The sequence below is a fragment of the Meriones unguiculatus genome, chromosome 20, assembly GCF_030254825.1.
Source record: "Meriones unguiculatus strain TT.TT164.6M chromosome 20, Bangor_MerUng_6.1, whole genome shotgun sequence".
Lineage (NCBI taxonomy): Eukaryota > Metazoa > Chordata > Mammalia > Rodentia > Muridae > Meriones > Meriones unguiculatus.
In genome coordinates this window covers 59902375-59925790 of record NC_083367.1, presented here as the reverse complement: position 1 = coordinate 59925790, position 23416 = coordinate 59902375, and the positions used below count along the sequence as shown (strand labels likewise).

Below are 23416 nucleotides of genomic sequence, written 5' to 3'. Positions count from 1 at the left end.
CATTCTGTCATGCATCCGATGTCCCCAGAAGAGGGAACAGTTCACAATGAGATTTCTTCAGCTGTAACATCAACAGCAATAAAGAAAAATCTGAAAAGTTTTATTTGCCCACAAAATATCCTGAAAGTTTTGTTTAGCTGACTAAAGAGAAAATGTAGTCAATAACTAAAGGAAAATTACTAAGGAATGCTTAAGGAAGGCTTAGGTTAGCTGCTTGGGGCCTAGCAAAATAGCAATTAGGTTTCTAGAATGAAGGGATTAAAAGGAACATAAATGAAAAGTAGAAGGAAATGAACTCTGTTCTAATCTCTAAAAATGGCTTAAATAAAATGTTCATTATGGAGAGAGTTTATGAGGCAGCCATAAGCTGCAAGGATTAGGACCCAGGGATTTAAAAGCCAGGAAAGTGACTGTTGACAACAGGAACAGAATGCTGTACCTTGGTCCTTTCTTAGCTATCTTTCTAGCTGGTTCATAGGAATATCATTTGAAACCAGGTTACTTTTCAATTTTGTCAACAGTGTTAATTAAACTTTTTTTTTTTCCAACTGATACATCCTCAGAAAAATTCTCCTACAAAAACAAATGCACACAGATATATCGCTCATATTTGTTTTTCGAAGTCCCTTTCTATTAGGAAATTGCACCTAAGCAGTGTCTTGCAAGATGATTCCTAAATAGTTATTGCAACACGGTCCCGGAAACTGAATGAATAAGCAAATGAAACTCTAATCTTGACTGAAGGCATTTCCATAATCGACGCTCCCAGAGCCTGCTGTGAATGATGGGCCAGAGAGCTGAGGGATTTAACTTGAAAAGATTCTGACACTTATGATTTATGGGCCTGTTCTTCCCTGAGCCGGGGCCCAGTATCTACTCGGCACAGAACATGACCAGGGCAACAGGGAGTCGAAACCTCATTTAACTGTATGGGAGTCTAAAAGGTACAGTGCTCCAGGACCGATGGGAACTTAATGGAAAGCCAAGGATCCCTCAGGCAGGGAGCGGCAATGAGGAGGCCACCTGGGAGGCTCTGGGGACCCGGGCCCGCTGGGGATGATAAGTGCTGAGGATCTCACTGTGGGGAGAGCCTGGAGAACAGTGATCTGGCTGGCCGTGATGCTCTCCTTGTATAGCTATATCATGTCTCTGGTAACAGCCTCGGGGCTAGCCTTTCCCGAAACCGGAAGTGGAAGAAGCAAGAAAACGGTTAGACAAACGCACTGTTTGACTCAGTTGGACATTGATCATTTGGAATAGGCGTCACCTCCATGAGTTCCCCTTAGTGTGTCCCAAATGAAAGGGCTCAAGGTTTGGTGCATGAATCAGGGTTACCTGGGGGATGATAAAGCTGGGAAAATACCGTGCAGGTATCAGGGCCCGCAGGAAAGACTGCAGTTGAAAACCTTTCAAGCCGAGCGGTGATTATTTTATTAACCAAGAGCTGCGAACCGGCGCTTTAGAGGGTCAGATTAATGAGGTTTCTTTGAATTAATGACTACCACTCCATCCCACTTGTTCACACACATATCTCAGATTTAAGTGCGCTCTTACACCACGGTGAAATTTTATTTTAGTCAAGAGTACACGTCTGTAAAGCATTTACTGTGTTTCGTCAAGGTTGGGCCCCTGATCCACTCAGGAGGCTTGCAGGGAGAGGCTCAGCAAAGCTTCCCTTTCCCTCGTCCACTTTCCCAGATTCTCCTCTTTGTCGTGCCTCTGAAGGACAGCTGCTCACACAGCACACTCTCAGCTTCTCCTGCCTCCTGTATTCTAGTCCCCTAGCAAAGACTCTTCGCGTGTAGAAAATTGATGTTCAAGGAACTTCGTGCGTCAGAGCAGGACTTCCTCCTCCAGCCAGGAGAGGGATCTGGGGGTGACCTTGAGGGGGGAGGTGCTGCGAGGTAAAGCTAGCAATGAGGCCGGGAGACTGTGGAAGGCCAGAGAGGCAGTGGAGCAGAGCTGTGGACTCTGCACCCAGGTCCCTTCCTCAGAAGCTGTCACGGAAAGACAAGTGCTGCAGACATGGTCACAGGGATTCCACCCTCAGTATGGACCCCTGAGTCTCTCAGAAGGAAAGGCGCAGAGTGACAGACCTTAGGGAGAGGTGGGTGGGTGGCAATGCAGATGACTCAGAATTATCCACGGGAAGCAGAGACAGGAGTCCTCACGGGACTCATGGAAGGTAGCCCTGCAGCAAGAGACGTGCAAGACTGAATTCCGGCTGTAGAGGGAGAAGCCCTCCGCTATGTGTGAGCCCCGGACAGAGGGACACAGGAGGAGGAAGGCAGCTGAGGGACCAGTGAGTGGGTTAAACTATACAGACTGAAGAACACGTCTCAGATTCTGAGACATGTTCCACATGCTCTAGTTCTGCCGGTGTGGGTGTGTGCACACAGGTCCAGGTGTGCAGGTGTGGGCATGTGCAATGACACGGGAGGTGACTGATGTCAAGTAGTATGACATAGACTCTTCCTGTCTTTCAAGGTGAACTGTGTCTCTCAAGCAATATGTCAAAATCTTAATCCCTCCTCCCAGAAAATTCGACATTAAATAGCCTTTGCGGAGCTGAAGAGGTTACAGTGGAACCGTGAGGAGGGTTTTGTGCCCATCCTCACCAGTGAGCCACCTGGAATGGCTGCTGTTCTGAGGAAAATGGGAGGATGAGAGAAGAGAGGAAGCTATAAGGAAGGGTTGCAGACAGCTTGCCTTTGCAGAGGAAAGCAGACGTCTGGTGAAGGCACACACCATAATGCAAAACAGAGGCTTTCAGCAAAACCTCAGGGGCTGGGAGGCCTGAAGCAGCCCTCCCCAAGGGCCTCAGGAGGTCCTGATGCTGTCCACCCTGATCTTTCAGAATCTGGAATTTCTAGACTGTAAGTGTGTTGCTGGTGATAACTCACCAGCAACACACTTTATTATATCAGCCACAGGAAAATAACGTGACCTCATTTTCCACTTTTGTTTTCCTGAAAAGGCTACTAAGCAAAGACTTTTAATTAACTTAATTTTTAAGCTAAGTATTAGTTTTTAAATTTTTGGTAATTCTCAACTTGTTGACAACTTACTGTGGTCAAGTTGGGCACAAGATAGCCTATCATAACTGGACTCTGCAAGAACAGTATTCGAACAAGCCAGTGACCTCTTTCTTTCCTTCCTGGTCCCAGCTTTAACATCCTACCTTGTGCTCCTGCCCTGGCCTTCCTCAGTGATAGCTGTGACCTTTAAAGCTGACCTACCCTTTCTTCCCCGTGCTATACGTGGTCAGAACGTTTTCTCATAGCAACAGAAAGCAAGCAGGACACCTCCTACGACTTAGCTTCCACTAGGCCCACATTGTATAGGTTCAATCGCTTCCCACTCTGCTTAGCTCTTCCCTGGGTCCTAGTGTTTCATCTAACAAACCATCCTGTGGTGGTTTGAAGAGGTATGGCCTCTAGATTCCATGCGTTTGAACGCTTGGCCATAGGGAGTGGCACCATTAGGGGGTGTGGCCTTGCTGGAGGAAGTGTGTCACTGTGTAGGTGAGCTTTGAAGTCTCATATATGTTCAAGCGATGCTCAGGGTGGCACACAGTCTCTCTTTCCTGCCTCAGCTCCATCCCCAGCGCTGTGTCCGGCTGTAAGCTGCCATGCTTCCTGTCGTGATGGTAATGGACTAAACCTCTGAACTGTAAGCCAGCCTCAATTAAATATTTGCCTTTGTAAGAGTTGCCTTGGTCATGTGTCTCTTCATGGCAATAGAACCCTAACTAAGATACATCCCATGTAAATCAGTTTCCTCTCTACCCTCATGGACATACACTTGCTCCCCTAAGGAGTCAGTGGTAGGATGTTAGTCTATGTCAATCCTTCTGCTTAGTTGCTTTCTGCACTGTCAATAGCAATCTGGGGGCTGGTGAAACAGATCAGTTAGTAGAGTGCTTGCCTAGCATGCTCGAATTCCATCACCAGTAATGCATAAATCAGACACCTTAGCACATGACTGCAGTGTCAGCACTCGGGAGGTAAAGGCAGAAGGATCAGGAGCTTAAGGTCATCTTCTGCTACACTGAGAATTTCTAGACCAACCTGGGCTACATGAGATCCTGACTTAAAGAAGGAAAACCAAGCAAAACAACTTTGATTACCTACTATATGAAAAATTCTCCTGGGGCGTGGAGTCATTGGTAACTTCTGCTCTTCTGTATTCTCTCCCCTCTTAATCGCTTTCTCCTCACGTCTTTCACTCTATCAGGCAGGACAGTGCTATAGATTCATCTTTACATGTGATTTCCTCTCTAAGATAACTCAATTATTCTGCCTTCTGGTCCTTCATTCCCTATTAATGGGTCTGCTTGAACTTCTTGTGGGGTTTCCTCTCAGTACACTCCTTTGATTTATTGGCACTGTTTGAGTTCCTGCTTCACACTAAATTCTTCTTGCCGATTCTATCTTATGTCCTCTCCCCATAACTTTGTTCCCACCAATAAACGTTGACATTTGTTAACTACCAAGTCTCCTAAAGCTGAGCAGCAATTCCTGGCACCCATTAATCAGTCAGACTTCCAGATGAAATTTGCTCTTCTACTCTTAATCTTTACCATAGGACAGTGGTTCTCAATTCTAGTTTAGTCTTAAGTTCCAGTGAGCTTGGTACGGCATGTCTTGATCAGCCAAGATGTGTTGTACTCACTATGTGCTGAGAGATGTCAGAGCAGGGAGCCAGGCACTTGGAATCATCAGAAATTCTGTTTGTTTGTTCTTTTCTTCACACATCAAAGTAGGGAGGAGGGGCACACACTGCTTGCCCATCCTCCCCTCTGGTAGCTTGGATAAGTTGGTGGTTTTTCTTCTATGTCACAGATTTAGGATGCTTCCCAGCCTTCAGCACTGGCACCCCATGGGGAACAAAGGAGAAAATGCCTCTCCCCAGGCTGGTTTCCATGTCCTAACTGTAGTGCTCCATGTTGGTATGTCTGGTGCTCCTCGCAACCAAGGCCAGCTTCAGGCTCCCCGGAATGGAAAGTTCCTTAGAGTTGAAAGTCAAAGTGTGACAAATATCTGCATTTCCCTGTCTTCCTACCACACTGGAGAACTAATCCATGCACTGCGCATGCCTCTGTGCCACTCATGTCTACCAACACTGTCCGAGACTCATGTCTGACTTCAGGGCCAGTGTAAACTACAGATCATGGTGCTTTTCTACACAAGCAAAGTCTTCTTCTGTTACAGAAACATAACGGCTTAACCTCAGAAAAATGGGCTTTTCATGTTTCCCTCCCAGCACTGCTCAGCATGTGTGTTCCTACTATGTTCTTGGGACTATACTGTATGGAATGTTTGATTTTCAAACATACTGACTTTATGACTCAGGTTTCATGAATCTTTTGTCATGAATTGAGTGTTAACTTGTGGTTAGGGTAGGACATAATAATTTCTGAAATACTGTTAAACATACATGTGTTGCTTTGGTTTGTGCTCTTTAAAGAAACATGTCCTCCAGATATCAGTCTTCTCTGAAAACCCTTAAGGCACTATCCATCCTGTAGATCCAATGTGTGGCCCAACTTTGATAATTTGTGTAAAAGTAAGCAGATCTATCTCATGAATATGCAAATTAGACCATCTGTAAAATTAACAGTAAAATAAAATGTATACCAAAGAACTGTCTCAAAACAAATTTCTTTGTGATTTACTCTCAGTAAAAATTTTATTTAGGTACCTGTTTTATGTATGTTTATTTCAAAGTCAAGTGAACATTTCTGGTTAAAAGTGGGCCTGTGAAGAACAAGTTTAAGAACCTTGCTCTCAGGGTGCACATCTGTGCATTCATCTGCAGCTATGCTTATATGGATCGGAAGGAGAGGGATGCATCCTTCCCTAGGAGGTTTATTATTATGGGTCATGTGATTATGGAAACCGGAAGTCCCCTAAGCTTCCTTCTGCAAGCTGGAGAAGCAGGGTTTTCACTGGTGTCAACATGTGGCTGAGCTTGAGGTCTGAGAGGAGGAAGCTGTGATGTGCTTGAGTCCTAAGTTTGGGAACCAGGAACCCAAGGGCCTGCAAGGATGGCTGTCAGCTTTGGAAGGGGATGCATCCCTTGTCTTTCTGTTCTATCTGGGTCCTCAGAGGATCTGAGGGGACACACCTGCCGTAGGGAAAATTATTCCTCACCAGCTTGATGATTCAAATGCTGTGTCTTTCAGAAGTGCCCTATGACACTCCTAGAAATGATGTATTACTAAATATATGGATAGCCCTTAGTCCAGTCAAGCCTAATTTAAAATTAACCATTACACCAAGGGACATATTAGAGGAGGAAAGCCCCTTCCTGGGACAAGAATTCTTGCAAGAAGGTGAGAAGACAGAAGAGGTTGTCCAGAGTGAAGGCTGCGGGTTAAGCCAGGGAGGTCCTCATGGGAGGGACACAGCACGAGGATGATCTATGTCTAAAGCACAAGTCATTGTGACCTACTTCTGCAGGGAGAGTTGGGGTTTTCTGCAGTGGGAGCCTAGAGAAATCTAGAAAAGCCTGTGCTACCCGCTGGTGTCTGTGTGGACAAGAACCTTACCAGTAGTTTGGACTCGGGTCAAACACAATATAAATAGGCAGGGCTCCTGGCAGGATTGGAGGGCAGTCTGAGGCAGGAACCTTCCAGACACCCCGGAGATATTAATACCTGAGCTTGTATTGATATTAATATACAGGCCCCAGAGTTCTGTGACAGATCGCTCCGGCAGGAACACTTGACAGTTATATTGCTTTATTCAACTCCTTGTCCATATCAGAGATATATACCCTTGAATTCCATTTATAAATGCCAAGGCCAGATGAAAGAATTGTGGGCCACTTCGCTGGAAAGTCCAAAATGCAATTTCCAAAATTTCACAGGGGATCCTAATGGAGTTTATTTGGAAAGAAAATAAATCAGTAGGTAGATGGACCTAAGTTTGATTCCCAAAATGAAGGTAAAAACATGGGTGTCATGGTGCATGCTTGTGATCCCGGCTTGGGAAGGTAGAAACAAGTGGATCCCTGGGGCTCACTGGGAGGCAGCTTTGCTGAATTGCTAAGTTCCTGGTTTCTGAAAAGACACTGATTGAGAAATTAAGGTGGATGGTTCCTGAGGAACAAGTCTAGCAGTTGACTTCTGGCCTATACACACACACACGCACATACACCCTTGCAGATAGCTACACACACAGGAATCCCCTCCCCCCCCCCAAAAAAAAAACTATTCAGCCTTGCTTTCTTCAAAGATAAAGCTTCCTGCATGAGTAGGAGAGGCAGATGCCTGGGGTAAGGAATCTGGGGAAGCAGCAAGGTGGTGGCAAGTTGCCAGAGTCAAGGGTTAACATCACATTGAGGGCAAGGGCCTCACAGTTAAAAGGGGACCTTACTTAATGAACAGTTCTGAGGCTCTTGAGTTACGGAGCTCATGAAATGGGAAGAATGTTTTCTTTGTATATGCGAGTTAGCGTGGAACACGTACTTTTTAGTATATGTGTGTATGCAAGTGGATGTGTGGATATATGTGTGCATGTATGCCTTTCCTTGGTTGCTTCCCACCTTTACGTTTTGAGACAGGGTCTCTCAGTGAACCTGATACTCATCCACTTGGCTAGGAGGTCTGGTGAATGAGCTTCAGGGATGAGGCTGTCTCTTTTCCACCCCTGTGCTGGGGCTACAGCACAGACCATCATACTTAGCCCCTATGGTTTTGCAGGAGGCACTATACCCACTGAGCCAGCTTCCAGCCCAGAGAAAAGCCTTTCAGAAGGAGAACAAGTGTTGAGAAGATCTAGCCCAGAACTGTTCATTCTCACTCCTGAGTAAGTGTCCCCTTAGAGTGGTGGGGCTGCTAAAAACCCACAGAGGAAATCATCTCCATGTTAGACAGAATGAACGTGGAATTTCTCTGCATCATCTCTGCTTTACTGGGATTATGTAGTAATGTGCTTTGTCCCATGGCGGGATAATTCTGGCAGTGGTATTTGAGCAGAGGCCTTTCCTCTTGACACTACTACTGGTGTAAATGGTGTTTGAAGGTCTAGATTTGATGTACAATGTATAGGCACATATGGCCATGTGCTTAGGCTTGAAGGGGCGCTTTGCTTTTCTTTGTCCATTGTTGTAAATAAACACATTGCATGTTTGTGTTTACTATAAGTGGTGGGAATAATTGAATCAAAATGTAATCTCTAAAATTTCTAGCAATGACAAAAGAATATATTTCATCAAACAGTTATCCAATAGCATTGTGCAGGGAGAAGTCGCCATCTTTGCTGTTAGTTCCTCCCTTGGGTTCTGCTTCTCAGTATTTCCCAGCAATGCCATCAGTACACTTCCGGCTGTGTATTAATATACTGATTAGGTCTGAGCTCTGTTGACTCAGTTACTTTTCAGTGATTGAACCCACCACCCAGGGAGCAGGCCTTCAGCACAGAACATCTGGGGGAGACACAATTCATATCTGAACCATGACAGATCTATCTTTTGTTCTGTTCTTGAACTTTGGTGGTTTGTGGGTGTGAGAGAGTCTAGAAATTCTAGGTTCTCAACTTTCCTAACACCATGACCCTTTAACACAGTTTTCTTTGCTACTTCATAACTGTGATTTTGCTACTGTTATGAATTATAATGCAAATATCTGTGTTTTCCAAAGGTTTAGGTGATCCCTGTGGAAGGGTCATTCAGCCCCCAAAGGGGTCACAACCCATATGTTGAGAATCACTATTGTAAGAGGCTTTTTATTCACCGCTTAAGAAAGGTTCTTGGAGAAGAAATAAAGGCAGAGCAAATGGGTGAGGAGTTCACCCTGTTGAGGGGTTTAAGTTTCTGCCTCAAGTTGTATTCTGGGCTTTTCTCTTTTATGTATTTATTTAAATGATTTTGAATCAAACATCTGCCACTTTTATGACAAAGAGTGTATTAGATTGTTTTATGTCAACTTGACTCAGGCTAAAGTCATTTGAGAGGAGGAAACTTCAACTTAGAAAATGCCTCCATAAGAGGAGGACCCAGCCCATTGGTGGGTGGGGACACTGCTGGGCTAATGGTCCTGGCTTCTATAAGAAAGTTGGTTAAGCAAGCCACGAGGAGCAAGCCAGTAAGCAGCACCCCTCCATGGCCTCTGCATCAGCTCCTGCTTCCAGGTTCCTACGCTGCTTGAGTTCCTGTTCTGACTTCCCTTGATGGTGAACTATGATGTAAAGGTGTAAGCTGAATAAGCCCTTTCCTCTTCAACTTGATTTTGGTCACAGTGTTTCATCTCAGTAATAAAAACTAAGACAAAAAATAACTCATCCATTCAGATTGTACCATCAAGACCATGTGCTACCAAAGGCTGAAGAAGCCTCTCTGTTCAGTTCTGTGGTGAAGTACACAGCAGGGACAAAACTGAGAGTTTTTGCCCTCAGAGAGGCTGAAGTCTAACCCATTGGAATCCATAGTCAGTCCATCGAAGGGTTAATTCACTCTGGCTGCTCCAGGGGCTTTATAGAGATGGAAGTGTTATGATTCTTTCCATCTTCTGTACCCTGCTGTCTCCCATGATTGCTTTGGCAAGGTTTAGGTACATAAAGTGCTTGTTGGCATAAAGTAACAATTTTTGATAATGTGTTGAGTGAGTGATTAATCAGCATTTGAGCTCCCTGTTGGAACGTTGTTCACTGATGATTTTTTTTTTTTTTTTTACATTGAACTCTTAGTACTTCACAAAAAAAAAAATGCTAATGAATAACAGCTTTCTCCTGCTAGATGCAAGGTTGGTGAGGGAGAGCTCTGGGTTCAGTGAGTTGAGGGGTCTGAGGGTTGAGATCCCCTGCAAATCTAGGTCCACTCCTACTGTTGATGTTAGTTTGGTGAGACTCCTTAATCTTCCTGGGCTTACACTTCCTCCTAGGAAAATGAGCCTGATCACGTTAAACTCACAGATTTCATGTAAGGATTAAATGCTTTAGGTTTTGTAGGTCTTTAGCCGTGTCTCGAGTGTCATAATTGCATAAACTGTGGGCTGAATTTTCACAGACATAGATGGTCTTGGAATCCTAACTAATGGGAACAGTGTCTGTCTACAGTTATAAAGTGTCTCATCAGTGGCTTGTTTCTTTTTGTGTCATCTTCCTAATAAATCACTTTAAGTTGGTTTGACATTATTTATGTAGATTTATTTGTCAATTAAGCTTTACTCATTTGAAATTATAAAACGATGTCTTTTAATTATAAATTTATGCAGCCCCAAACATGGAAAGCAAAAAGCAGCAATTTCTTTCAGTCCACTATTTTAGATATAACAATGTTTGTAAGTAAGATGAAGTCATCTTGTGTGCTTGAATGAATGTAGAATTCGTGGGTGTTCGTGTGTGCGTGCGTGTGTGTGTGTGTGTACCTTACTGGATATGTGTTTTTATAGTTTATGTTTCTCCCTATAATAGCCCCACAAGCATTCATAAAAATAGAGTTTGGGGTTATATTTAGATATTCTTGTTGTTGTTGAGGTTTACAATGAAGATGTCTTGGTTTCTGGCAGGTTCAAGCCTCTGCCGGCAGAGATATTATCCAGGGAGCTCGGATCATTCCATATGCTCAGCAATTTGCCAGCATTCATGACTAGTTAACACACTTAAGTGCATAATTGCTGCATGATGAGGAATACACACTTATTATTTTTATATTTTTATTATGGCTGTGTCCACAAGACCCCTTGCCTGGTTTAGATTTCCCCCGCTCTTGACAATCAGAAATTGATGTTAAAAAATAGTGAGCCAGATGTCAGGACTGTATATATTTCAAAAACAAAGACATCCCATTTCAAAACTGCCAAAAAATATTTATATAGACAAACATTCTGTTTCAACATACAGTGATATTTCAAAAGTAGTGATTGTCATTGAAGATTAAAGAATTCTAACTGAAGCCAATGGCAAATTTTATACCTTAAAATGTTCTAAAATGTCCCACTCAACCCAGCTCTATTGATTTGAAATTTTTTAAAAATTGCTTCAGTACTGATACAACTGACAGTAAAAGCCTTCTGAGTGAGGATGGTGGCAGTGCCTGTGAGGTGACGCGGTGTGAGGGAGGGAACAGTATGAATTGGAGGGCTCGCTGTGGCTAAGCACACCCTTCGGAGCCGGCTGTGAGGAAGATCTCACATCCAGCTTCCGCAGACTGGGAAGGCGAGGAGCACGTCAGCCTCCCATGTGCAGTGTTAGACTTGAACTGGGGTCTGCCTAGCTTCACGGCCGGGGCTCTCATACACACTCCCTTCTGTGTGCGCAGCAACATACTGAGGTATTTCTTTTTCCTTGGAGTTGTGGCTAAGGCTGAAAACCACACAAAAAATCATCCCGATGCTGGCGTGTGAAATCCTGAGCCCTTAGATTATCCACACAGTCCTTCCTCCTTTGCAGCTGGAGCCAGATGCTCTGTTGTGAGATGAAAACAAACATGCGGTTCAGGGAGGCATGAAGATGGGATCTGGAAAGTTTAATGTAATGTGTCATAACTTCACATAGACACATCTGGAATATTGATGCTTCAGTGAAATATGCAGCTGAACAAAGTTGGGCCCGTGTCTGCAGGATAAGGGTCGTTTTTTTTTTTTTTTTTTCTCATTGTTCCCTGAATGCAAACGCATTGGTCCTTTCTCCAATTTCACACAGAACTGTAACAAAATTATACAGCTTTATTAGAGCTAAGTGATAGTACAGATTTTTAAAAATATGCAATATATTAATTACTACTCAATTGTATGTAATTTTTAAAATTTGTATTTTATAAGCAACAGGTCATCTCTATGTTTTTATAAATTTATCAAAGTTGGAGATTTTCTTGGTGTCTTTTTGACGCTGGTTTTCAACTTAATTATGTTGTCACCTGGACATAAGCTTTCATGACTTCATTCTGTGAAACAGGTTTGAGCTTTTTCTTTATGAAGTAGAATAGAGTGAAGTTTCACAATTCTCTTAGAATGATTTGATACCTGACTTTTTTATGTCTACACAGACTGATTCTTTAGTCTGATTTTCTTTATCTTTTAAGATATAATTTTAGTTAAAGTGGAATCACATTTCTTTCCCACCTCACTTTTTTCCTTTCAGTCCTTTCAAGTTCTAACCTTTCCTAAGTTACCTCATCCCAAACTCTCAAGCTGATGCATTTTTTCTTTATTATTATTAACATATGTGTATGCATATGTCTATGCAAACACATAACAAACATATCACAACCTGCTGGGTCCTTTTTTTGTTGGTGGTGTGTATATGGTTTCAAGGTTGACCATTCTACTTTAGACAACCCATAAGGGGGCTCGTTCCTGGAGAGGCTAATTCATTTCTCTCAACAGTCATTACTTGCCTTTAGTTCTTTGTTCAGGGGGAGACCTCATGAGAGGTTTCCCCCTTCCGATTAGCATGTCTATCGATGTTGCCATACTTCCAGTCTTGCTCATGCAGCCGTTTCTGGGAGAGACTATTTCACTATAGACTTCCTGGTATTCTAGCTCTTAAAAATCTTTTCACCCCCTCCTTCTCACAGCGTTCCTTGAGTCAGATATTCAGGAGCTGCGATGTAGACATCGGGGCTAGGCTTCTCATAATCTGTTGACGTCTGAATTGTGTCCAGTTATGGTTTTCTGTGATAGTCTGTCTTAGTCAGTGTTCTATTGCTATGAGACACCATGACCACAGCAACCTTATAAAGGAAATAATTTAATTGGCTTGCTTACAGTTTCAGAGGTTTAGTCTGTTATCATCATGGCAGGGTGCATGTAGGCAGATGTGGTGCTGGAGAAGCAGCTGAGAGTTCTACAGCTGGATCTCCAGGCGGCAGGAAGAGAGAGACACTAGAGAGAGACACTGGAACTGCCCGCCTCAGCTGACACACTTTCTTCAACAAAGCAACACCCACTCCAATAGGCCACACCTACTCCAATAAGGCCACACCCACTCCCACAAGGACACACCTCCTAATCCTTTAGTGCCACTCCCCGGTGTCCAACACTGAAATCTATGAACTTATGGAGCTCATTCTTATTCAAACCATCACAGTCTGTTTACTGTAAAAGGAAGTTTCTTTGATGAGGGGTGGTACACTTATGTGTGTGGATAAGGATTTAGAGTGTAGTGATAAATTATGTTCATCTAACAAAATGGCCCATAACTTCACAAGCCCTTGAATATGCGAGTGTCCTCATCGTACCTTTGTGGATGTCTTGCCATGCTGGTAATTGCAGTTCATAGGCGTTTCAGCCTGGTACGACTAATAATTGTAGCTTGTATAATATTCTCTGGTACTATATAAGGCAGACCGGAGGCAGGAAGCTTTCAGGTCAGATATGTCTCAGATGGTCTTAGTCATGTATCCTAACTGTGGTGTCTTGAGCAATGGGGACTGACCTTCGACCTCTGAGAGGCCACCAAAGGCAGCAACAGTAGCCTACATTGTTTAGGGTGTAATTTAGACTACCCAACCAATGACCGGGTGGAGGTTTCTCATGTCTGGGAGGGCTTTTGTGAGTCTTTCTTTTTTGTGGGAACATTGTTAGCCCAAGTGGCTTAACTTCTTTTGAACTCACACACATGCACACACACACACACACACACTGAAGATGTGTGTTATAATCTCCTGCACTTGTGTGGTTCTGCTCATTGTCTCTTTACAGATGACTGGCCTCCACACTGGGTTCCTTGTATCTGCTCACCATAGTCCTGTATAGCACACATGTATTTATGAGATCCATGCATGGAAGGAAATCCCCCCATCAGTACACAGCGTTCCTTCTCTCAGCCAAGGCTTATTAAATATCCAGGAAGTATCATACATTGTTCTGAGTCCAACAGATGTAACTACAAACAAAACAATTTTAAGCTTTCCCAGAACTTGCGGATAGATAATAGAACCTAGATAAACAACTCCCTCTGTGGGTTTTATCAGCACTCAGTTAAAATTCCTGAACATTGTATGAATTGGTATGATTTGTTCCTGATTACTTCCCCAGCCTTTATCATCAGGTCAGCTTGGCTCTGAACACAGACAGACATACTTTTATTCCCTCTGAAACTCTGTGATGTCACAACCCTGGGCAGTTGCATAATGTGTACTGGACACTGCCCTGGCTCCACCCCTTACCAGACTGATACCCTGGCAACTTCTCAGTGTCCTTGTCTACACTTCAGTTTGGATGGCCTGACACCCAGGAAGCCCCAAGACCTTTGTCATAGCTTGATTTCTTTCCTTTTCTTCTTTCCTTTTTCTTTTCTTTTTTGAGACAGACTTTCTCTGTGTAGCATTGGCCTTGGCTGTTCTGGACTCACTTTGTAGACCAGGCTGGCCTCAGACTCACAGAGATCAACCTGCCTTTGCCTCCCCAAGTGCTGGGGTTACAGACATGCACCATCATGCCGGCTCTAGTTTGATTTCTATTGCTGTTATATCATACCCTGACAGAAGCAACTTTAAGAAAAAAAAAAAAAGGGTTGTTTTAGATAAAGATCATAAGCTACAGCCTATCAGTGCAAGGAAGTCAGGGGAGCATCAATGTGGAGCAACTGGTCATGTGATACCAGCCAGAAACAGAGAGAAATGAATGCACGCATGGCCACTGGCTCAGCTTACTTTCTGCACTCTGATCTAGTCCGGGACCCAGCCCCCAACAAGGCCTTGCTCACGTTTCCAACTTTCCAACAATTTTTTTTCTTCTTCTTGTTAGGCCTGATATTTCAGAGAGAGATAAACAAGCTAAGTCTACAGTGGTGTCTATTCCCAGCCCTACCCAGAAGGATGGATTCCTTCTCTATCAGGGCTGGGGTGCTAACGAGATGGTTCATCAGTTAAGACTGCCCCCTCTCTTCCAGTGGAACCCCATTTGGCTCCCAGAAGCCACACTGGGTGGCTCACAACCATCTGGAACCCCAACTCCAGGAGCTCTAATGCCCTTTTCTGGCCTACAGGCGCACCTGTGCTTTTGTGCATGCACTACCCCCCGTGCCCACACACCAACACACATACATAGACATAAGTAAAAGTAAAACATTTTAAAATTTAGTTTTTATTCATAATCATAAAGCTGAACTCTGCAAACCAGCTAGACTTGGAAGGGAATGAGGAAAATATAGAACCCAGAGAACTTCAATGAGAGCAGAGATCACGGGGCACTTTTTGCAGATGGGCTGGGGCCGCTCTCCTGAGCAGCAGAAGGAATTGTCTTATGGGTAAGATGCCAGAAAGTCAGAATTAGAGTTGTCCACAGCTGGAAATGGTAACCTTCTTGCTGGTCTTCCCATTCCTGGACCCAAAACGCTCCATGGCTTCCACGATGTTCGTGCCTTCTTCACCTTCCCAAAGACCATATGCTTGCCGTCCAACCACTCAGTCTTGGCAGTGCAGATAAAACACTGGGGACTGTTTGTGCTTGGTCCAGCATTTGCAATGGACAAGATGCCAGGACCTGTATGCTTCAGGATGAAGTCCTCATCCTCAAATTTCTCCCCACATATGGACATGCCGCCGGTGCCATTATGGCGTGTGAAGTCACCACTTTGGCACATGAATCCTGGACTAATTCTGTAAAAGGAGGAACCCTTACATCCAAGTCCTTTCTCTCCAGTGCTCAGGGCATGAAAGTTTTCTGCTGTCTTTGGAACTTTGCTCGTGAAAAAGGAGATGTGGCCCAAGGGCTCCCATCAGCTGTGATGTCAAAGAACACAGTGGGCTTGACCTTGGTTGCAGCAAGTAGCACCCAGGGAGAGTGACATCTGCAAAGCCATAAAACCAAATCTTATCTTTAACCGTAAAAAAAGAAATCAGAGCTAAGACTGATATTTCTCTCAGCACTGGAGGAGGCCTCGAAAGCCTAGTGCGTGCCTGAGCGGCTCACGTTCCTTGCCACATTCCGCACATGACCGCTACCAAACACGCCTATCACGTTTGCTTTCCTTTTCTTTCGCATCTTCTCCAATATTTTACTCCTTTTTACTCAGGCATAGAAAATACTCATTTAAAGTGAATATTTTAAAAACGAGCATGGTGCAGGAAGTTCATTTGTTTGAGTACTGTCGTGATGCTGAGAGAAATTCAAGTAGGGGAGGCGTCATTGTTTTGCTTAAGCTGATGACAATTCATGGAGTCTAGGCTGTCACATCCTGGGATGCTGGCAAGTGCAGTGGCTTGCTGTGGCTCGCTGTTCCCACAGATAGGCTCTTCGGTGTCTGGTGTAATTGGGAGCAGTCACCATCAAGTGTCTGGGGTCAGGGTGCGTTGTCTACTACTGCTGAGTACTGACTATGAAATTGATTTGCTATCGTTCAGAGAATGTTGTTCTGTAAGAAAAACAATGTGAGGTTCAAAATCAGCCCATTTATTATTTATGCAAGCGTTGCCTAGGGGCAAAGTTGGCGGCAGGCTTGAGTTGTTTTGATGGTTCTTTCCATTTCTGATTTGGTGAGAACATTTTCTGATTTCTTTTAGCAGTTGAACCGTCTGACTCTCTGCAGTCCCGTTCTGTAGTAATAGCAACAGTTAGCCTTTGCTGCCTAATGACCTACCTTAGACCTTCGCAGCTTAAACAGCAGCAATTTAGCCTAGCACTAGGTTGAAAATGTGCGTTTGAGTCATTACAGTTTTCTGGTTGTGGAGCTCACACTAGCAGGTGTTCTGGGATCAGTTAGGGGTGGCTGGCCTGAAGTGGTTCATGTTGGCCAGACAAAGTTCTTAGAGAATAATGGAACCATAAAAAACATCTCAAACATAAATTTGGAACTAGTGTGCAGTCAATTACGTTACGTTTTAACTGGCCAAAACAAGAGGGCCGGAGCTACGAAGTCATATATAAAATGCAATGATACAAAGAAAGAAAAGGACCTGGATATTTTTTTTTTTAAATCATCTTCCATAGGGATAAATATAGCAGTTACGGTGTGTGGAGTTCAGGGTAAAGATGCTAGGTTGCTCAAATGCATTTACTTTTGTTACCTCCTGAATCCCCACTAAAGAGAAGGGAAGCTGGAAGCTGTAAACAAATGGATAAGTGGCAGGAGGAGTGAGACACTGATCCCTAAGCCAGCAGGGAGGGTGGGGACAGAAGTCATGAGATACAGAGATATTTGCGTTGTCAAGGGCCTCTGAGGATGGAAGTGAGGACAGAAAATAATCAGCCCATCTTCAGACAGAAACAGGGTTCCCAGAATTTCTCTCCACCACGATGGGAGATCAGAGGGAAAGGAGTTCTGCTGCAAAGCCCCTGGCTCTGGAGTGATAGCCAAGGAAGAGTTTGGAAGCTACTGATAACAAGAGTGTAGGTCAGAATGAACAGAAGGTATGTGTAGGCAGCAGGCCTCCAGTGTCACGGAGCTTTCAGAACTGTGGCAGAGCCAAGTTCTCTCACAGGAAGTTCCTTCGCTGAGAACTTGGTCAGTCTAGGAAGAACACCAGGAAACACTGATGTGGACACATAAGGTCACTGTGCAATTCAAATGCTGATTTCTGTATCCCCCATCCCCCCATATCTGGTTGCAATCCTTATTCTGAGAGTCTCCTGTCTCAGTGTTATGTAAACACTGCTCTCCATTTGTCCTCTGATATGTCAATAAGGCATCTTACAGCCAGTTGATGAACAGGGGAGAGAATAGGGATGGACTTCCTGCCAGCCAGGGGAGGAGGAGTTAGAAGAGGAAGTAGGGGATTGAGCCAAGGCAGAGGGCCAAGAGACCACAGGAGAGGAGCTGGAGCGGGAAAAGCCACAAAGTACAATTATCACTGGGATATAAGCTAGGAGAAAAACAAATTAGCTTAGAGGATTAAGAATAGAATAATAACTGCTCAATTCTTATGCTGTAAAGCTTGTTAAAATAATATAGAAGAGTCTCAATTATTTATGTGATAGCTGGGTTAAGAGAGAAACCAAAAAAAAAAAAAAACAAACACAATTTTTTAACAATAACTGTAACACTGAAGTAAACTGGTTCTTAAATGAGCAGACTCGGCCCCTCACAGAACAGGCTGCCCTCAGCCTTGGCAGGCCGCAATCCCAAAAATGTAGAGCCAGGTTGACTATATCGTAGAGGATCTGTAGCATGAAACAACTAAACATACACAAAGCCAATATGAGGAACTTCACATTCCTTAGGGGGTAAGAAGAGGCTCTTAAAACCCCTGTATTGAACAATGTTGGTTAATATCTTCATAGAGATGAAATGATTGCCGATGCCTAGGGAGAAACTTTAAGGGAAAGGAATCGTTACCTGTGGGATTCATAGTCATGACATGGACTCTGCCGGGGAAAGAGCTGAAGAAGCGAAGCAGAAGACTTGGTGATTCTTGAAGCTTAAACCCTGGTATCACCTGTGTGATTAGGACTCACAAAGACTTTGGGTTTTTCAATAGCTCCACCAGAGTTTAAAGGACAGATACTGCAGTACTCAATTCTTAATCAAGTATGTAGAAAAAGGAATGTAGAAAAAAGACATTTTTGTGCATGTGATTTCTCAAGTGGAGAAGTGAGAGAGAGAGAGCATCAGAAAGGGGAAAGTTAATAGTGCACAGGCCACGCCCCATCTGAATTAGAAAGGGGGTGTCATACAGATGAAGGAATCTGGGATTGAAATATTGGTAAACATGTGAGAACTGTGGCAAATGAGGAGCTGGAGAAATGGCAGGGTGGTGAAGTGTGCTTGCTGCTCTTGCAGAGAACCAGGATTCCTAGCACCCCTATGAATTAGCTCATAACCGTCGGTAACTCCAGGTCCGAGGGGGGGGTTACAACGCCCCCTTCTGGCCTTTGTGGGCACTGCACGCACATGCCTACTCAGGGGCACAAAACTAAGAAAGTGAAAAGAAGAAACAAGTGACAATATCAAAAAAATACCAATTTAAATAAAACAAAAATATGTATTGGAAATAATGCCAACCTTTAAAAATCCCACGTGAGTAGCGTTAACAGGCATTTAATAACGATCAAACTGACATTAGGAAATAGAACAGCATGGCAGATGCTTGTGGAAGGTGTTGGGCTGATGACAGACCCTAGGAGACTGCTCGTGCGGTTGGTGGCTTTCCTGGAGTGCTGACCTGAGAAAACAGAGACAGTTTCTGAAGCTGTGCGTGCTGGTGGAGCAACAGAAGTCTGCAGCAGATCAAGACAGATGCTGGACTTAAACCCAAGTATGGGGCGAAGTGTCCGGGGTCTTGTGGAAGTATGGGTTAAAGATGGAAGGATCTGGAAAGGACAGGAACCTCACAAGAAGACCAGCGAAGACAACTAACCCAGACCCATGGCGCATACAAAGACTGAGATATCAACTACGGAGCACGCATGGTCTGGACCTAGGCCCCTTGCACATTGATAGCTTGGTGTTTGTGTGGGTTGCTTGGCAAGTAGAGGGGGAGTGCTTTGAACATGGACTCTATTGCCTGCTTTTGGATCACTTCCGCCTGGTGGGACTGCCTTGCTTGGCCTCAGTGGATAAGGATGTGTACCTTCCTGATGTGACTTGATCTGCTGGGCAGGGTTGATACAGGGAGGGGAGGGCACTCCCCTTTTCTGGGGGGAGGAGGAAGAGGAGAAGGGGGAACTAAAAGGAGAGGAGGGAGGAGGCTGCCTTTGGGATGTAAAGTAAGTAAGTAAGTAAGTAAATAAATAAATAAATAAACTTAAAAAACCAATTACATTGACTAAAACTAATATAATGATAATAATTACAGCATAGATTAAATAGTACTAACATGAAATTCATAGGGAGGTAAATGTGAGGACTCAATAAATGTGGTGATGAAGAGTCTCCCAGGAGCTAGAGGAGAGGGAAAGCGGTGCTATTTTTTCAGTAATGAATCTGACACTTTTTGTGTACTGCACAGGGGTGAAACTGGGATGAAAAAGAAACACTTAAGATATTAACAAAAATGGCCCCATCCTTCAAGTAGCTGACAATATTTGAACTGAGCTGGGGGGAGCCGAGTAGACAAATCGGTCTCAGAATTCCCACTTCTGTTCCCTTAGCCGTCTCTGAGTAGAGGGAACCAATTAAAAACACATTTTCAATGCAGTGTCCCAGGCACAAACATCTCTTAGTCCGGTTAACCTGGAAAAGAGTGGGGAGGAGATGGGAATGGTTGCAAGGGGAACAGGCTTGTTTCATCCTGTACCTTGATAGCAGGAAAATCCAGGGACAATAGGATTAACCCATGCTTTCCCATGATTAAATTGGGATTTTTTTGACAAGGTTCCTAGAGGTTAAATAAGTTTATAATTGAGTTTCTCATGCTCTCTGAGATGAAATCTTTGCCCTGGTAAACCGGAAAGTTAGATGATTTCTTCACAAAAAGTTGCTTGCTGGAACTATAGCAAAAAAGGGCCAGATTTGATGTGTGGGAGATTAAACGATGGTGGCTTCTTCCCCCAAGTACAGGGTTCATACCTAAAGACTGGGAAATGGAAAACATTGAAAGAATAAAGGTAGTTTTGAGCACAAGTACACACTTGTCAGTAAGCAAAACATTTTACACGTATTATTTTCAACAATATTATTGCATATAGTGGCACTACAATGATACAGACAGACATATTCTCCATCTGCCTATTTTGATGAGTAAACATCTTAAATTTCAGCATCTGAAATCATAGAATCTAGCTCTAGCCACCCTGTTCTGGCTGCGGATGTTTGTATGGTTACTTTATTTTTAAATTATGCACATGAGTAATTCATCTTTTGTGGCAAACAAGGGTGGAGGGGAGCTGGAATTGTCAGTCACATGGCTCCTCCCGGGGCTTGCCCTTTCCTGGGTCTTCACATGTTGCCTCAGCGACTGCCGTCTGTGGCCACACTTTGGACATCAGGCTTGAACACCTAAGAATACTATGCACTGGCCTACAAACATCATTGTATTTCAAGCGTGGAGGGGCTACATGGCACATTACGAGACCAGGTACAGACGCCAATGACCGATTAGTAATAAATTACAGAATTTGAAGCTATATTGATACATTTGGCCAAGACAGTGTAAGAGACGTTCAATTTTCTCTCTTCAGATAAAACCAAACCAAACCATTAGAGCAGAAGATGGGAAGCAACAGCTTCCCAGTAGCACAATGCTTCCTGAGAAAGGAGAAATAAGGCAGAGTAGCCCTTCCATTAACTCAGGGGGCAGGCACACAGGTCTTCCCAGCCAGGGAACAGGCAGAGGAGCCCCGCACCCTACCCCCAGCAGGGAAGATTCTGTGTTGAGAGAAGGAAGCTCAGAGTGGAGCTCACAGAGAGACCCGCATGTAGAAAGATCTCTAGAGATTGATAGAACGCCCATCTCTCCTCTCTTGTTTGGGTGCTGATCAGAGCATAGGTTTCAGGAAGTTATCCCAAAGCAGAGCAAATAGCCACATGAAAGGAGAGGAGGAGGGAACCACCTTTAGAGCTCATCTGGGGTTTGTGCCAGGCAGACTGGGAAAACTCTGAGTCCCCGGGGTACTGAGGACAGTGCTCAGAGGGATTAGATAAACAACACCCAGTTCCTGTCTGACAAAGCTTAAACACAAGGTTCAAAGGAGTCTAAGAGCTGCCAAGCAACCACAGTTCAAAGTTCATTGTTTACAGAAAGACAAAAATTATATGACACACCCAAAATATAATTCAGTCTTGCAAGCAAGCGTGGACTAAAAATATTCCAAACAATAAATAAAGAAATATCATGCAGGAAGGTATAATAATTAGTAGGATATATAGGGAAGATGACATAATTATGTAATTATGTGACATATGTCCAAAAGGTAAAGATTAGGCACAATGAATAGTGATATGAAAAGTCAGGCAACTTTGTTGAAAAATGTAATAGCATGAAAAATGGTAGGTGAGATTAATAGCAAAATAGACACTGAATAAGAAAAGATTTGTGAATATGAAGATATAGCAATGGAGACTGTAAAAGGGGAAAAAAAAGCAAGCAAATGATCTGAGTATTTGTGAGCTATGGCACTAAGGGGCATCTTCAGCTGCCTCAGTAGATGATAAACTTAATTGTATTCCCAAATGAGAGGAGAACAGTGAGTATTTGGCAGACTGAAGAATTTTCAAATCTGCAAAAGACTGTAGATCTACAGATTTAAAAAAACAAAACAAAACAAAAAAAAAACAACAGAAGAAAGAAAGAAACCCAACAAATCCCTAATACAGAAGATGGAAGTTTGAATAAGACTGTCCCACACAGGCTCATATATTTAAATGCTTGGTCACCAGAGAGTGGAACTAATTAACAGGTGTGGCCTTGTTGGAGGAAGTGTGTCACTGGGGGTGGGCTTTCAGGTTTTAGAAGCTCAAGCCAAGCTCGGTGTCACGCTGTCTTCCCAATGCCTGCAGATCTGGATGTAGAACTCTCAGCTCCTCTCTAGCACCATGTACATGTGCAAGCTGCCATGATGATAATGGACTAAACCTCCAAAATGTAAACCAGCCCCAATTAAATGCTTTCCTTTTGTAAGAGTTGCCAACCTCATGTTGTCTCTTCACAGCAATAGAACGTTTACTAAGACACAACAAAAGTCAGGAAACTGTAGGTGTCATAAAAGCATTTAAAAAGAGTAATGAGTAGAAAATCTTGACATCAGGCGGAGGAGAAGACAAGCCGTACACAGAGGAGACTGACGTGAGTGAAGGCAGTCTCCTTGCCAGGAGAAGGTAAGCTAAAGTCGGAGGCCTGGCAGCAATACGGGACCGAGAGAAAACAGACAACCATGCACAAAGAGTTCTGTGGGGAGAAAAGTATCTTTCAAACCAACACTTTTGTAATGAGCCAAAAAAATGAATTAGTCAATAGTAGCCTTGCATTCTAAGAAGTGAGATGAAGCAGAAGTCTGCTTTCTGCCTCCCTCTCTACTGTTTAAAAGTCTTCTTAAAAGAATAAACATGCAAGCACAAACAGGAGTAGTGTATTTGGGTTTATAAGGCAATGTTCTGGTGACTTTTCAACAACAAAATTTGAAAGTTAATAGCATTTGCCCATTTCCTCCATATAAATGCCTCCGCCATGGTTGATTTTCATCTGCCAAGCTGGAAGATTAGGGAAAGTGTCTTGTCCTCGGCTCTTCAGAGTTGGCAAAAGTAAAACGTATAGAAGGAGTGTACAGGGCGGCCTGTGGGGTGAAGACGGAGCACAGGGTGGGAATCTCCTGCTAGACACCTGCTGTGCGGTGTCCCATGGAGAAAGGTCGAAAGGTCATGATCACAAGTAAAGCGCACCCTGTAGCCCTCAACAGACCACAGAGCTGTGGCCAGTAGGCAGCAATGTAGAATCAAGAGGCCGTCAGCCTAGCTGCTTTCAAATGACGGGCTTCACTACTGCCACCAAGGAGCAGATAAACCCTGAAGACCTGAGATCAGATGGACAGGACAAGTGCCTCCCCCCCACCCCCCACCTTGTCAGCGAGGCAGATGCTTCAAGATCTCCAGTG

At 43.8% G+C, this 23416-nt stretch overlaps 1 pseudogene; it reads right to left on the bottom strand.

Moving 5' to 3' along the window:
• Positions 1-15219: 15219 nt before the first annotated feature.
• Positions 15220-15885, bottom strand: LOC110560615 (peptidyl-prolyl cis-trans isomerase A-like; annotated as a pseudogene).
• Positions 15886-23416: the final 7531 nt, after the last annotated feature.